Source organism: Nycticebus coucang, chromosome 13 (genome assembly GCF_027406575.1).
Source record: "Nycticebus coucang isolate mNycCou1 chromosome 13, mNycCou1.pri, whole genome shotgun sequence".
Classification (NCBI taxonomy): domain Eukaryota; kingdom Metazoa; phylum Chordata; class Mammalia; order Primates; family Lorisidae; genus Nycticebus; species Nycticebus coucang.
In genome coordinates this window covers 55,353,714-55,370,693 of record NC_069792.1, presented here as the reverse complement: position 1 = coordinate 55,370,693, position 16,980 = coordinate 55,353,714, and the positions used below count along the sequence as shown (strand labels likewise).

General features: G+C 39.1%; 1 pseudogene; it reads right to left on the bottom strand.

Moving 5' to 3' along the window:
• Nucleotides 1-15,802: 15,802 nt before the first annotated feature.
• Nucleotides 15,803-16,095, bottom strand: LOC128563840 (60S ribosomal protein L37-like; annotated as a pseudogene).
• Between the last annotated feature and the right edge of the window lie 885 nt (nucleotides 16,096-16,980).

Genomic DNA, 16,980 nt, shown 5'->3' with positions numbered 1-16,980 from the left:
GTATTCATTTTTAGAGATCTAACGTAGTGTTAACATGATAATAATTTATTTTTTTCCTTCAGGGAGAGCAATGCAATTAGGTTACAATTTGGAGAACTGAGAAAAATATATAATCATAATCTTTGAACAAAACCATTTGTAGAATTGACTGTTTTTGCATTCATTCTTTTCTTTGCCTATAACTGTCACATAATTGAAATTAGAGTGTATTTAGCATTTAAAATAATTTAAATAAAACATTTAAAAATGTTTGCAACGGTTTTCATTGAAAATTATGGATAATCATTATAGCCTACAAAATATTACCTAAAGCAAAAATATCAAAATTTAGAATGTTAGAAATGTAACAATATATTCTTTGATGATACTCTGAAAAGCAATCTTAGAAAATTGAAAGTATGCCAGACATGACTTATTTGTCCTTTCTGTTTGGTATAATCAATATATTAATTATCTGTAAGATGTGCATAACAACCATCATTGGTTACATGTAATGGGGTCTTGTCTGGGTGAACTGCAGCCTTCAGACCATCAATAAATATAACAACCTGTCAATAGAGGTCAAGTTCAGTGCATATTAATCTGAAAAAATTCACTGCTTAAAGCTAAACTTATGAGTATTTCCCACATTTCTAATATGATGTCTAAAATGCAAACAAGATCTGACAATTAAATTAGCATATTCATCCTAGGAAAAGTGCTATATACCTCATTGCTGAGTATCACGGGGGTCACCTTCAAAGTCCTCCCCTTGGGAAGCTCTGCACCAATGCCAGTGCCTAGTCCACCCTTCAAAGCAATTTTGGAACTCTTTTCTGGAATGACCATCAGAGCTGTCCTTGCCACCGTGAGCTTGCACTGGCATTGCATCAACAACTCCGTACGTTTTCATATTGTGGTATATCAGTGTCTCATAGTTGTGTTTGTGTCCACTTGTGGTGGTGTTTTGCTGAGAGGTTTTCATTATCGTCGTCGTGTGTTTTTGTGCGTTGTACAACGATAGCTCTTCTGATTGTGTTTTGTATCCATTAAGCAATTTCTCCTCATACACCCTCCTCTTTCCTTTCTCAGCCTGTGAGATCTACTTTTTAAACTCCCAGACACGAGTAAGAAAATGTAACATTTGTCTTTCTGTGCTTGGCTTATTTCATTTCACATAATGACCTCCGGGCCCATACATGTTGCTGCAAATGATAGGATGTCCTTCCTTTTTACGACTAAGGAGTATTTCGTGTGCATACACACCACATTTTCTTTATCCATTCACCCATTGAGGGAATGGGTGATTCCCATATCTTGGCTACTGTGAATAATGCTGCAATGAGCATGCAGTGAAGACTTCTCTTCCATACACCGATTTCCTCTCTGAGTTATAGGCAGCAGTGGGATTACTGGATCAAATGGTAAGTCTGTTTTTAGGTTTTTGAGGGATCTCCATCCTGCTTTCCATAACAGCTGCACTACTTTGCATTCCCACCAACAGTGTATGAGAGTTCCCCTTTCTCTACATTCTCACCATCATTTCCTCTTGCAACCATGAAGGAAAAGTAAAAAAAAAATTACAGAGATTCTGAAATAGAGCCCTGAATTTGTGGTGTTCCTTAACTAATTCTGAAGCCATCTACCCCCAATCTACTTATTAGGTGACTATTAAATAACTTACGATCTATACAGCGCTTAGAACATGGTTTGGTGCACAATATAGTAGCTAAAAGTGTTTGTTTCATCCTTATTATGCCACCCTATTTGTGAATACAACATTTTTCAGCCAATACTATGAATAAAGCTGCTATGAATGTTTATCTAAAGCTATCTTCTGGACATATGTTTTTATTTCTCTTGGGTAAATAACCTAGAAGTAGAATTGCTAGGTCATTGGGTAACTACACGTTAACTTTAAAAGGAGCTGCCAAACTATCCTCCACGGTGGTTGTGCCCTTTCAAGCCCTTTCAACAAGGTGGGAAAGTTCTGCAGCTTATGCAGCCTAGCCAGAGTTGGCCTTGTCTATCTTTTTACTTTTAACCATCATGATGAGTATATACCATTATGTCACTGTGGCTTTATTTTGTTTTTTCTAATGGCTTATTCTCCTATGGGCCATATATACATTCATCTGCGATGTCTCTGTTCATATATTTTGCCCATATAAAAAGAGTTATATGTCTTCTGCTGAGTTGCAAGAGTTCTTTATTTTTTCTGAATACAATTCTTTTGGCAGCCTTGTGTTGGAAATACTTTCTCCTCTTATATGACTTTTTTAAATGGTCTTTTTCAAAGAGCAAAGTATTCTAATTTTAATGAATTTCAGTTTATCTTTTTTTTCTTTTATAGATAACACTCTTTAGGCCTTGTATGAGAAATCTTTGCCTAGACCAAGATCACAAAGATTTTCTTTAATTCTATTAGAAATACAGTTTTAGATTTTTTCCATATAGGTTTATGATCCATTTCAAGTCTACTCTTTTTTTAAGATAGAGCCTCATGTTGTCACCCTGGATAGAGCGCTGTGGCGTCACAGATCACAGCAACCTCCAACTCCTAGGCTTAAGTGATTCCCTTGCCTCAGCCTCCCAAGTAGCTGGAACTACAGGCACTCGCCACAACGCCCAACTATTTTTCGGTTATAGTTGTCATTGTTGTTTGGCAGGCCCAAGCTGGGTTTGAACCCACCACTCTAGGTATATGCGGCTGGCGTCTTAGCCTCTTCAGCTACAGGCGCCAAACCCATTTCAAGTCTACTGTACATGTAAGGGATAACATTGTTTTAGATAGATAGATAGATAGATAGATAGATAGATAGATAGATAGATAGATAGATAGAACATAGATGGAAATGCAAAATTATCATCACCATTTCTTGGAAGTGATATTTTTTTCTCTTTGAACTAACTTTTCATATTTTTTGAAAAATCTATTCTAGACCCTCTGATGTGTTCCATTGATCTATGTGTCTAGACTTTTGCTAAAATAATTTCCTCTAAATTACTATTGCTTATTTTAAGTTTTGTAGTATAGTGTATCTTTTCCAATTTTATCTTTTTCAGAGTCATTTTGACTATTCCAGGTATTTTGCATTTTGTGTACATTTTAGAATCATTGAATTTCAAAAGCAAAGTCTGCTGAGATTTTAATTGATAGCAAGTTGAATCTATAAATTAAGTTGAGAAGAGTAGAATTCTCTCTCTCTCTATTTTTTTTTTTTTTTTGAGATAGAGACTCACTATGTCACCTTGGGTAGAGTGCTGTGGCATCATAACTCACAGCAACCTCAAACTCTTGGGCTTAAGAGATTCTCTTGCCTACTACAGGTTCTAAACACAACACCTGGCTATTGTTGTTTGACAGGCCCAGGCAGCTTTGAATCCGCCAGCCCCGGTGTATGTGGCCAGTGCCCTAGCCACTGAGCTACAGGCGTCTAGCCAGAATATCGAATCTTCCAGTCCATAAACCATGTCCTCTGTCCCTTTGTTCATTTAGATTTTTTAAAAGTTTCTTTGAGCAGAATTTTGTAGTCTTCAGTATTTTGCCCTTGAACATATTTATTATAGTTCAATTAATTTTTGACTATTTTGTAATACTTAAAATAGTTGTTTTAAAATGTTATTTTCCAGTTGTTTGTTGATAATGTGTAGAAATACAATCGATTCTTACATATGGCCTTGGTATCTTGTGACTGTTCAATTCCCTGATTGGTTCTTCAGCTTTTGTTTCTCCTTTTCTATAACGTATCTATATATTTTTTAAAAAGCATTTTCTTTTAAAGAACAGAGTTCTTAATTTGAATGAAATCCAAATAATCAATATTTTACTTTATAGTGTGAGCTATCTGTGTCCTATTTAAGAAATAATTGACAAAGCAAAGATGAGATTCTGATTTCTTCAGAAACTTTAATAGCTTTGACTCATTTAAGTCTGTAATCCACTTCAAATAAATTGTTATGTATGTTATGAAATGAAGGTTAAAATTCAGTTTTCTTGCATATGGGTATAATTGTCATAGCACCATTTGCTGAAAGTCATAGCTTGCCCCTGAATTGTCCTGACACCTTTGTCAAAAATCAAATGACTAAATTTGTGTGGGTCTATTTACTGACTCCCTATTCTGTTCCATTTATGTATATTTCTGTCTTTATTTCAATACTAGATTTTCACAATTCCTAGACCTTTAAAAGTCATCCTTTGTTTTACTAATGTGTTGTGGTTACTTTAAGTTATCATGTTGCTGTAAGATTTAGTATAAACTTATCAGTTTCTGTAAGTAAGCCTACCAAGATTAGTAGTAGATTGGTATTGCATTGAATCTATGTGCTATGAAAAATTAAAATTTCAGCAATGTTGAGTCTTCCAATCCAGGAAAGTGGTTTATTTTCCCATTTATTTAAGATTTCTTTAATGTTATTTAATTTTCTTTGTGAAAAAGTTAAAGAACTACTCCATGTGTTTTCAAATCTTGTCGATTTTATCCCTAAGTATTTCATATATTTGATGTTATTGAAATATTTGTTTAATTGTGTTTATTTATTGTTTAATTTTGTTTTTTAAATTGCTCATTAATAATATATAGAAATAACTGCTGAACCCCTTTTTATTCAATGCAGCCTCTCTTCTGTGGCTGGCCAGACCTGCAGCATCTCTCACTCTCGTGTGAGCTCTGGGAATTATTCAGCCTACAACTTCCCAGTAGTTGCTATTTCCCCAGCAGTTGTTCATTGCTCAGTCTCTTGGAGTCTCGGTCTATGATATGCAGCCAAAGATTCAGAGGGATCCTTCTGTAGATTTCTGGAACTCTTCTTTTTTTGTAGCATTTCCTCCCCTTTACTTCTCTGTCCCACACATTTTAGCTAACTTAGGCTGCCCTAACTCAGATCTCTTTTCTCACATCTCAGTGAGACTCTCATTTAATTCCACCTGTCTGCCCTGTGGTTCAGAAAGTGCCTCCAGGCGGACACGGCCGTGATTGTAGTTTCACCTCATTTATTTCTTTTCTCTCAGGGATAACAGTTGCCTATTATTTAATGTCTGAAATTGTTTTTTCACATATTTTTGCCCAGATTTTTCATTATTTGTGATGAGAAAACTGGTTTGGTACTAGCTGGAAGCAGAAGCATTTGTTGACTTGAAATGTGCACCGTGTCAACCACGACTGTGTGTGTCTCTCAGGTTGCTTTATTGCTTATAAAGAAACTGTTCATTAATAGATATTTTTATTTCTTTATAAGTGTTTTACTATTTTTTTTTTTTTTTTTTTTAGTGAACATGGGGAACTGGTTTGGGGGTTTGGGCCAAAATAAAAGATGATATGGTTTTTCTCTTTAAAATAACAGGGAAGCGGGCGGTGCCTGTGGCTAAGTGGGTAGGGTGCTGGCTCCATATACTGTGGGTGGCAGGTTCAAACCCGGTCCTGGCCAAACTGAAACAAAAAAATAGCTGGGCGTTTTGGCGGGTGCCTGTAGTCCCAGCTACTTGGGAGGTTCAGGCAAGAGAATCACCTAAGCCCAGGAGTTGGAGGTTATTGTGAGCTGTGTGATGCTACAGCACTCTACTGAGGGTGATAGAGTGAGACTCTGTCTCTACAAAAATAAATAAATAAAAATAACGTGGGATTTCCAAAAGATGGCTGCCCAGAGCCATCAGCTATCAGACCATCTCATAAAGAAGGAAAAGTTTTAGATGAAAGAAAAAACTAAGAAACAAACAATCATGAAACAGGTATAACTCCAAGGGGAAAATGCCAGAACCTACAAGAAATTCCACGAGAAGAAGTTGCAGAACGGAACAAGAAAGAGCAAGATATGGACAAAGAATGACGTGATGTGAAGCTCAGTGAGAAGGGTAGGTGGGTTGGTTTGTTCCTTCCTCCCCCACATTTTTGGCAGCAGGAGGGCTCCCATGCTGCTGGCAACACTTTCTGCCATAGGAGCACTGAGGCTGGTTCCACCAGTGTGATGGGAATGGCTTGTGGACAGGACACAAGGCTCTCAGCCCTCCCTGGGGCATTTCTGCCCCAGCAGACCCAAGCAAGGATGGCAGGCATTCTAATTCTTCTTCACTCACTTGCAGTTTTGTCTTCCTCAGGAGCTTTCAACTCCTCAGGTGTCGCCCTGCTCTTTTCCACACAGACATTTCCCAATTCCAGCCCAGACTGCTGGATCCACAGGGGGCAATTGCTGTGACTCCGGAGCCTGAACATGCTTGAAAGACACCATCCATACCAGACTGCCAGCACTCAGGCTCTTTTCTGCCTCCCCTCCCCACCCGCCATGTGTGACCACCAAGAGAGACAATTGAGCCTCGACAGAGATGTCCGCAGAGTGAGAGACTCATGCCTTTCCTCTTGGGGTCCTGTGGCAGACTGAGGTGTGCTCAGACTGTGAGCCTCCTGGTCAGCAGATTGCCCTGGTTCTGTGTGCTAAGTGGCTCCTTTGCAAGCCAGGCACTCCCTTAAGTGCTCAGGTATCCTGTGGGCAATCCTGAGCAGGCCTGCTTCTCCCCGGGATGGTCTGAGATTAACCTACTTGGTCTAGGGAGGTGAGGGGGCCTGAGTGGCAGATCAGTGGGGAGAGTGTGGTGCAGATCCTGGCAGTGACTTGCACACAGGGAAGCCCCTACCCCACGGGAAGACTGCACTCTTGCCTCAGGCTGGGATCATGGGTGGGGAATCTCCTGGTACAGCTGCAGGGGAGCTCGGCTGGTCCTAAGACCCAGCCTTCCAGTGGCTTCTGGAGGAAGACTGGAGCGGAGGAGCGGAGGGCCAGGGCAGGGAGAAGAGTGAGGCCCATTGAGGGCTTCTAGATTGCGAGTCTCTGATGTATTTACTCCATCAACAGACTTTCTGGCTGGTTGGGACCACTTTAGCCAGAAACTAGAAGCAGACCTTTAACCCCTACCACAACAGCTAATTGGACAGCTTCTGTGGAGCCTGAGGTCAACCTTATCAAACCCGGCCACACCCAGCTGCACTTCCCCTTCAGCCTCAGCTATGACAGGGATTAAGAACTCATTTGGAAGCTCCAGGGCTCCATCTACCACCTGGGGCAGTCAACTGGTTTTCCTGAGGGACTGGAGCCTGCTCAGGACCCAAACAGCCCTGCAATTTGTGCCACCTGCTTACAGGGAGGGTTATGCAAACCAGCTATGAACTGCCTTGCCCCTCCTCCCACTTTAGCAGTGGAGGAGATCAAGAAACACACTGGGAGCTACAGGGTCCCTCCTAAAGCAGGGGGCACTCTAATATTCTACCTGGGGGCCAGAGTCTATCACAGACACATAATCTCACTCACTCACACAATCACCACACAATCATCAGCCGATAACTGGGAGAGCAATGATACAGCCTTCAAAGTGCCTTCTAAGTCAAGCAAAAAGAGTTGTGGCTGACTCACACCTGTAAGTACCACTTGCTATCACAAAGAGTAAGCTGGGGGCCCTGGCTCACTACCTCTATTGGGAAGAGGTGAACACAGCAGATCAGAGGTAACCCAAGAGGTTCATTAAACCTGTTAGAACAACCCATAGGCAACTCAGGACCAGCGTTCTTCTACCTGACACAATCAGGGGCTGATCTTTGGAATATCAGAGACAAGCCCTTAAGCTAGCTCCAACACCCTTGGCTAGATGAGAAGAAAACAGTGAAAAAACTCAGGAAATATGAAAAATCAAAGTGATAGGTCACCCCCTAAAGAGAACAATAACTGCTTACCAATGAATACCAACCTAAACTAAAAGATTAAAATGACAAATAAAGAATTTTAAACCTTGGTTATAAGTAAGCTCATGGAAATAGGAAAGAAAATGGAAACCCAAGACAAAGAAACTTCAAAGACAATGTAGGAAATGACTAAGGGAATTGAAGTATTAAAGAAAAATCAAACAGAACATTTGGAAATAAAAAATTTATTCAAGGAAGTATACAGTGCAGAATCTCAGAACTTGAAGATAATGCCTGTGGGCTAAACAAGTCAGCTGAAGAGACAGAACAGAGAAACAGGAGGGATAAACAAAGCTTACAAGAAATGTGCAACTATGCAAAGAGGCCAAACGTGAGAATCTTAGGTATCCCTGTGGGCAAAGAAGAAAATTCTCAAGGGCTGAATAATTTATTTGAGAGAATTATTGAAAAATCCTCATGGCTTGCTGGAAATCTAGATATATGGTACAAGATGCATATAGGACTCCTGGGAGATCTCTCATAAAGAGGCAGTCACCATGACACATAATCACCAGGCTGGCCAAAGTAAACATGAAAGAGTTATTCTTGTGTGAGCAGCAAGGTAGACACACGGGGTAACTTACAAAAGAGCCAAGATTGCATAACAGTTAAAGAGGTCAAACAAAGTAATAACAATCTAACAGGGTGACCAGAAATTCACCACACATATCAATATTTCCAATAAATGTGAATGACTTGAACTCCCCACTGAAGAGACATAGGCTGGTTGAATGGGTAAAAAGTACAAACAAAGAATCTGTTGTCTCCAGGAAACACATCTAACTTGGAAGGACTCATTTAGACTCAAGGTAAAAGGATGGAAAACAATCATCCATGCAAATGTAAATTAAAAGAAGGCAGGTGTAGCCATTCTCATATCAGATGACATTGGCTTTAAATCAACTAATGTAAAAAAGACAAATAAAGCCACTACATAATGGTGAAGGGAACAATTCAACAAAAAGACTTAACAACCCTAAATATTTGTGAACAAAACTCACAAGCACCCAGATTCATAAACCAAATTCTACTCAATTTAAACAAAATGATCAACAGCAGCACCATAATTTCTGGGGACTTCAACACCACACTGATAGAACAGGACAGATCTTGCAAGCAGAAAACAAGCAAAGAAACAAGGGACTTAAACAAAACTCTAATCAAATGGCCCTGATAGACATTTACAGAACATTTTACCCCCAAACTACTAAATATATGTTCTTGTCATTTGCTCATGGAACATTCATTAAGATTGATCATGTCCTAGGCCACAAGGTATGTCTCAACAAATTAAAAAGTAGAAATTATACTGTGTATCTTCTCGATGACAGTGGAATAAAACTGGAAATTAATTTCAATAGAAAAACTCACCCTTACCTGACATCACAGAAACTAAACCACCTATGGCTGAATGATAGTTGTATCAATGAGGAGATAAAACAGAAATTAAAAGTTTCTTTGAACTGAATGAAAATAGGGACACAAGTTATCAAAACTTGTGGAATACAGCAAAAGCAGACCAGAGAGGAAAACCTATAGTTTTAAACACTCACATCCAAAAAAAGAACGATCAGAAATCAATAATCTAATAAATCAGCACAAGAAACTAGAAAAGGAAGAGCAGGCCAATCCCAAATCTAGCAGAAGAAAAGAAATAACCAGTATCAGTGCAGAACTAATAGAAAACAAGAACAAAAGAACTATACAGAAGGCGAATAAAGCAAAAAGTTGGTTCTTTGAAATGATAAAGAAAATTGACAAGCCTCTGGCTAGATTAATCAGAAACAGGAGGAAAAGGACTCTAATGAGCTCAATTAAAATTAAAATCATAGGAAATGGGTTTCTATTTATCTATCCTGGACAAGGTCTAAATTTCAGAAATTTCTTATTTAATAGTGTTAACTGGGAGATACCTTTACGTGTTGAAGGCATAAACTGTTTTCACTCATACCTTACCTGTCTTTTTTACACAACTCTATCTTGATGACCTAGAACAGTTCCTGGCACATATTGGGGAACCATGAAATATTTGTTGATTAAGTGAATGGTAAGGGTTCAAGCTGGGATCTTTGATGAGGATGATGATGATTATCTGTTTTGGATGATAGTTATTATTTTAACTTATTATTTACAATTCACCCTTGAACAACATGGGTGTGAATTATGTGGGTCCACTCGTATGAGGATTTTTTTAAGTAAACATTACACCAAGTGTGCCTCTCTCTCCTGCCTCCCCTTCCACCTCCTTCATATCTTGTCTTTGCCACCCCTGAGACAGCAAGACCAGCCCCTCCTCTTCCTCCTTTTCCTCAGCTCACTCAGTGTGAAAATGACAAGGATGAAGACCTTTATGATGATTCACTTCCACTTAATGAACAGTAAGTGTATTTTCTTTTCTTCTTGATTTACTTAAGGACGTTTTCTTTTTTCTAAATTACTTTTTTTGTAAAAATGTATAATATACAAAATACATGTTAATCAACTGTTTATATTTTGGTAAGATTTGCAGTTCACAACAGGCTATTTGTAGTTAAATTTGGGGGAAGTTAGAAATGGATATTCAACTGCATGGGGGGGGGGTGGTCAGCACCTATAACCTCCACGTTGTTCAAGGGTCAACTATAAATCAAACTGCTCCATGTACTAGGAACAGAAAACATTGTATCTATCATCCTATTTTTCTTTGAATGGAACACATTTGGTCCATCAAATTCTAGTTCCTTTTTGAACTGTGCCCTGTGAATACGTGTAATAAATTTCACCACATTTAGCACGCATGATCAAGATGATGTCAACTTGTCACAGAGTTCTGTTTCTATTGGCATTGATGAGTTTCTTCTCTTGCTTTCTCTTTCAAATTAAAGGTGTAAGAAACTGTGTCAAATATCATTTATTACTTACTTCCGCAGAGGATCCAAACAGAAACTATTATCTCCTTCAAATATTTTGTGCTATCATTATTGAAAATTCTCAGGAATACCTGAACCAGTGTACTGTTGACCTCAGAGCAATAGTACCACAATTTTTGTTCTAGAAAAATATAAAAATAAAAGAGCTATAAAGGACACACATTCAGAGTTACAAAGAAAAAAAAGCTTATATTGTGTTGTGATTGATAAGAATTCAACATATTGCATTGTCTGAGGCACAAGTAGTTTTTTTTCTGAGTACCATTGAATAAATAATGCAATTATCATAGTTATGCCACTATAGCCAATAGGCATGACATAAGAACATTTGCAAAGAAGACAACTTGAATAAAAGTAAATTATTTTCTTAGAGGCCTAAACATTCATAATAAATTATATTAAAACTGAAAATGGGTTAAATCTTATGGTAAGAATTAGCAATCTGTATTTTTAAAGTTATATTAGTTAACTGGGACATTAACTCTGCATCACCTTAAATTAGAAAAGGGAAGACTTAGTTCTGTTTCTTTATGCTAGGTTTGGTTGTTCATGTCTTCATTTATTCATTCAATAATGTTTTTGTCAGGGACTCTCTATGAGGTAGTTCCCATAAATAAATACAAATCCTGATATGTGATATAATACAAGCAGTGTCAATGCAGATATATCAAAGCAGAGAAGTAAGACTGACTCTTGAACTGAGTCCTGGGTTAGGACAATTCAGAGTTGAAGCCAGAGAGGATGAAACTGGAGTGGAGGGAGGGAGGATTTGAACTGCGAAGATGGGAGGAAAAAAGTGAGAGGTCAGTAATTGATCTAATGTCAGGGATAAGGAAGAGGGAAGCTTCTGGTATGAACAACTTGGTGAGTAGCATTGCTGTTTACTGAGAGACAACCTTCTGGGGCTCATGAGGGAATATGGTGCTGGAGCTAGAAGTCTCTAGCATGTAGATGACCTCTGGAACTGGGGGAGTAGATGGGATCCCTTAGGGAGACCCCGTGGAGGGAGAAGATTAGAGACTAGGATGGCCAGTGGCTTCACTAGTCTGGAGCATAGGACAGGCAAAGGAGAGCAGAGAAAGGGGCCTCAGAATACTAAGCTGGAGGAATTGGGTTTTGTTTCCTAGGTTCTGTAGAACAATGAAAGGTTTTTATGGGGCTGTGAATTGATCAAAGCTTGGTTTCAGAGGCTTAATTTGGAGTAAAAAAAAAATGCTAACACTAGATGACCCAATCTGAAAGTAAATGTTTTTCTTTCTTTTTTTTTTTTTTTTATGACACTGGTTTTTTATTTTTTATTTCATTTATTTATTTATTTTATTTTTATTTCATTTTATTTATTTATTTTTATTTCTTTAATGTGAGGGTCCAAACAACTTGCATTTATTAGGTAAAGTCCCTCTGTGTAGTTGTGTCCTGTACCCAAAGGGTATGCCATATACCCTTACATTGTGGCCATTCAGTGGGAGCACACCAGTGGGAAGTAATTGTTAGTGAAAGGTACTGTAGATTTGGGTGGAGATCTCCCCACACAACCAAGCTAAAGCCAGATGACCCAATTTGGAAGTAATTGTTAGTGAAATGAACTGCAGTCTGAGGGGTTCCGGAAAGGGAATGGGGCTAAGAGACAATTGGTGGTAGGTTATGCAGGACCAGGCAAATCATAAAATATAGGGAAAGAATTAAGTGACTGGGAAGACATTAAGCAACGTACATAGACGAGAATACCATTTGACAAGTAGACAGTAGGAGAGATATTGGTTAAGGTTTCAGTTTCCAGCATGCTGTGTCTGAGGAAAGGGGAGACATCTCTGACCAGTCAGGGAGCTCTGTCAGAGACAGACACCCAGGACCACGAGTCTCTGAAGAGAGGAAATGGCTGACTCTGCGATGTAATGTTTCATATTACGAGAAATACCGTCCTTACTGAGGCTATGGAATAACAAAAGATGCTTCTTTTTTTTTTTTTTTTTTTTTTTTGGCCGGGGCTGGGTTTGAACCCGCCACCTCCGGCATATGGGACTGGCACCCTACTCCTTTAGCCACAGGCGCCACCCAAAAAAGATGCTTCTTAAAAAGGCTCTCGAGAGCAGTAAAATGGTTTGTGCTTCAGTTATCACCGGATACCTCTGGTCTATACATAAAGTACCAGGAAAATAAGTGAGTTTTGGGGACTTGTTCGTAGCGATCTTAAACTGTGCACCAATCCCGAACTTTGCGCTATTTCCCTTGCCTGCGATTTAAAAATACTTCTTTAAAAAAATCATTTTTCTTGAGTATTTTTTTTAACATGATGTTTAACTTAGGTTTGGCACAACAAACAAATTTCTTGGTAACACTGTGGCTGGGACAGAATCATCCAAAGAACTGGGCCAGCTTCCCAGCCAAGCCAGTGAAAGGCTACCAGTTTCCTACTATCACTTGGGTAATGTGTGCACAACGCCTGCTGTATTATTAACTACTCAAAGTGTACGCTGGTTCCTGCCGTGTCCACAGAACAAGTATGTCAGCCTGCATTGTTTTGCAAAACACCTTTCAAAACTGGCTCTCCGTTTTGCCTTACCTGCTGACATTTAAAAATAACTGAGTTGTTTACTCTGTTTTCATTTCTTGGAGCAAATAAAGTAAAAATGATACTGTTAGCATTTGAGTCCTGGAGTCACAGTTGGAGATGCATTTTTTTCCTCTTTCCTTCTTGCTGAAATTTTTTTTTAATGAAAGGCTGTTATTTTTGTTGATTGGCCAATTACAGGAGCTGGTAGTTCTGTAGAACTACCTACTTCTAAGACTTGATTCTGTTATAAAACCTGAGAAGCTAATGCTGCTTCAGTCTCGTCCTAAAGAGACATAAAAGGATACACTTGCGGTGAAGTCTCCAGGCAGATGAAGGAGCATAAACCATTGATCACAATACGAAATGCTGAAAACTGAAAAAGAATCCAATTTATTTTAAATAAAACTACTTTCTCCAGTGGCAGATTCCAGAGTCGGACAACAGAAAGGAACTGACAGCAGATGTTTTAGAGCCAAGACACAGAGAGACTGAGTAATAGTATAGAAAAGAAATTGCTTTGAACTTCACCTCTGCTTTAAATACTTCAAATCAATAGGGTCACAGAGCTCTTTAATAGAGTGATGAGGTCTTGCCCTAGCAGATCTGCACAGTGACAAGTTGATGTGCATCCTAGCAGCAGGGTCATAAAAATGGCAGGCTTCTCCCTGAAAGGGGGCTTTGTGTGAGCGGGGTCCATTTGGAGTGACTCCCCTCTATGGCCACTCTTGAGAGCCAGACCCTAATAGTCTCCATCTAAATGGGACTGACCTCATGAATTACCTCAGGAAACTTAATCTATAAACTCGCTTCTTCTTATGCAGACTGATGAATTCTTGTTTATTCCTAAGTGGCTGTCACAAGACCTATTCATCAAACTCTTAAAGGGGGAAAGGAGGCTTATAGAAGCCAGCCTCAAGTGCAGCACCGTTATTATCATTAGGTTTCATGGTTGGTCTTGAGACCCACTCCAAATCCACAAAGCAGGCTTCTTTTTTATTTTTTAAACTATTCATCAGAACTGCATTTAGATGAGAGTCTGACCTGATAAAGAAAAAAAAAAAGGGTGCTTTTTGTCACTATCAGTTTCATGGCTGTGTTCTTTCTCTTTTGAAAGTTTTTTTTTTTTTAAACAAAAGTAAAGGAAAATAAAGGCAGATGGCCAACTCTTTTCAATATCCGTTTGCTTTATTTGAGCAGTTTAATGTAGTGAAACAGAGTGAAATGTTGCTACTTGCTAAATGGTAAACAACACCATTACCCAGAATTCTGCTGTAGATTGGTACAAAACAGGGTGCTGGTGATTAATTAAACTGTTGTTGTAATTGTAATGCATGATACATAATAGATAGTGTGCCGTGTATTTTAAAAGCAGCAAATTAGCAAATAATAACTTTCCTACATAGCACATCTCCATTGCTTGCTCCTAATGCATAAATAATCAAAAATAAAAGGCAACTACCTAATAAAACGAATGTTTCTGATGTTCACCAATTTGTAAACATGTGCTAGTCAAGCTACACATCATGGCTGCTTTAGGTCAGATGCCCTGGAGGTAATAGGAAAAAATTTCTCCCCGGTGGACTTTACAGTGTCTACTATAATACTCCTAGTCAGTGGTTCTCAACCTTCCTAATGCCGCCATGTATTTTCATTGTTAAAAAGGGGTCGCGACCCACAGGTTGAGAACTGCTGCTCCCAGTCCTAACAACAGTCATACAAGCAGTGATTGATTGCCTCTGTATCTGTATATATATTTACTATGCTTTTTGTGGGATATCAGCCTAGGTTAAAAAAATGGCTGCACAAATTCTTTAATAGAGAAAACATTAAAAAAGAACAATTTATAGTACTATGTTCATATTTTGTTCACTTTTGTATTGTGATAATTTTACATGAGAATGTAAAGGTGATTTCTCTTCCTCAGTTCTGAGTTCTCTAACATTTGGTAGGCAAAGAAATAGACCTAAGAAGGGTGATGCCTCTGGCTTAGTGGGTAGGGTGCCGGCTCCATATACCAAGGCTGGCGGGTTCAAACCTGGCCCCGGCCAAACTGCAACAAAAAAATAGCTGGGCATTGTGGTGGGTGCCTGTAGTCCCAGCTACTCAGGAGGCTGAGGCAGGAGAATCGCCTAAGCCCAGGAGTTGGAGGTTGTTGTGAGCTGTGACGCTACGGCACTCTACCGAGGGTGACAAAGTGAGACTGTCTCTAAAAAAAAAGAAAAGAAAAAGAAACAGACCTAAGCAAAGCCAATGTAGGCCTACCAATGGATACTGGGCATTCATTTGGGATGAATGAGATAGAGAGGAAAGGGAAGGGTCTCATTTGATTTCCATGGTCATGAGAAATATCCAGAAAAGTGTCCTTTTTCCTATTCTTCTGTCTTTCTTAAGTTGAGTAATCAACCTTAAATTATTTTAAACAGCTTTATTGAGGCATAATTTTTATGCCATAAAATTCACCCATTTAAACTACACAATTCAATGCTCTTTAATAAATTTACTAAGTACAACTATTGCCACAATTCAGTTTGAGACAGTTTCTATCACCTTCAAAAGTGTCTACATGCCCATCTTTTTTTTTTTTTTTTTAAAAACCAAAACATTTATTACATGACTAATTGATGAAATTCTTAAGATGAACTGGATGCTGCAACAGCTGCCCTCCTGGTTGTAGGCATTGTTCCTTCATGGAACCCATGCCTGAATCTGTGGTACACAATTTGTAGGTGCCTCATCCGACCAGCCCTGCTGATATTTCTTCTTTTAGCTTTGGCACTCCAGTTACACTCTCTCTTGCACTTAGCAGAATAGACACATTTGCCACAGGTCGATTTTTCAGGTGGTTGGTCTTAGAGCCCGAGCAGCCGTGCAGTGTGTGAGTCCTATTACGATATTTTCCAAACAATGATGTTCCCTTCATCATAGGGTTTCTGTGGCCAAGACCAAAGACTACATGCCCATTTGTTACCACCCCAGTCCTACTCCCAGCCCTGGAAAACACTAATTTACTTGCCTGTATAGATTTTCCATTTCTGGACCATTCATATACGTGAAATTAAGTAATATGCAGTCTTTTGGGCTTGATTTTTTTTTTTTTTACTAAGAACAATATTTTTGATGTTTAACCATATTGTCACATGTATCAGTATTTTATACTTTTTATGATTGAATAATATTCTACAATATTACATAGTTGTAACATTTTTATTTATGCAGCAATTGATGAACATTTGAATTCTTTCCACTTTTTTTTTTTCTTTTTTTTGAGACAGAGCCTCAAGCTGTCATCCTGGGTAGAGTGCCATGGCATCACAGCTCACAGCAACCTCCAACTCCTGGGCTCAAGCGATTCTCTTGCCTCTGCCTCCCAAGTAGCTGGGACCACAGGCACCCGCCACAATGCCTGGCTATTTTTTGGTTACAGCCATTATTGTTGTTTGGCGGGCCCGGGCTGGATTCAAACCCCCCAGCTCAGATGTATGAGGCTGGCGTCTTAGCCGCTTGAGCCACGGGCACCGAGCCTCTTTCCACTTTTTGGCTATTATGAATAAAGCTACTACAAACATTCATATACATGTACTTTAGTAAACGTGTGTTGTCATTTCTTGGTGGTTTCTAGGAATGGAACCTTTTGGGTCTTATAGTAGATTTTTCTTTTCTTTTTTTTTTGAGACAGAGCCTCAAGCTGTCACCCTGGGTGGAGTGCCATGACATCACAACTCACAGCAACCTCCAATTCCTGGGCTCAAGTGATTCTCCTGCCTCTACCTCCCAAGTAGCTGGGACCACAGGCGCCCGCCACAACGCC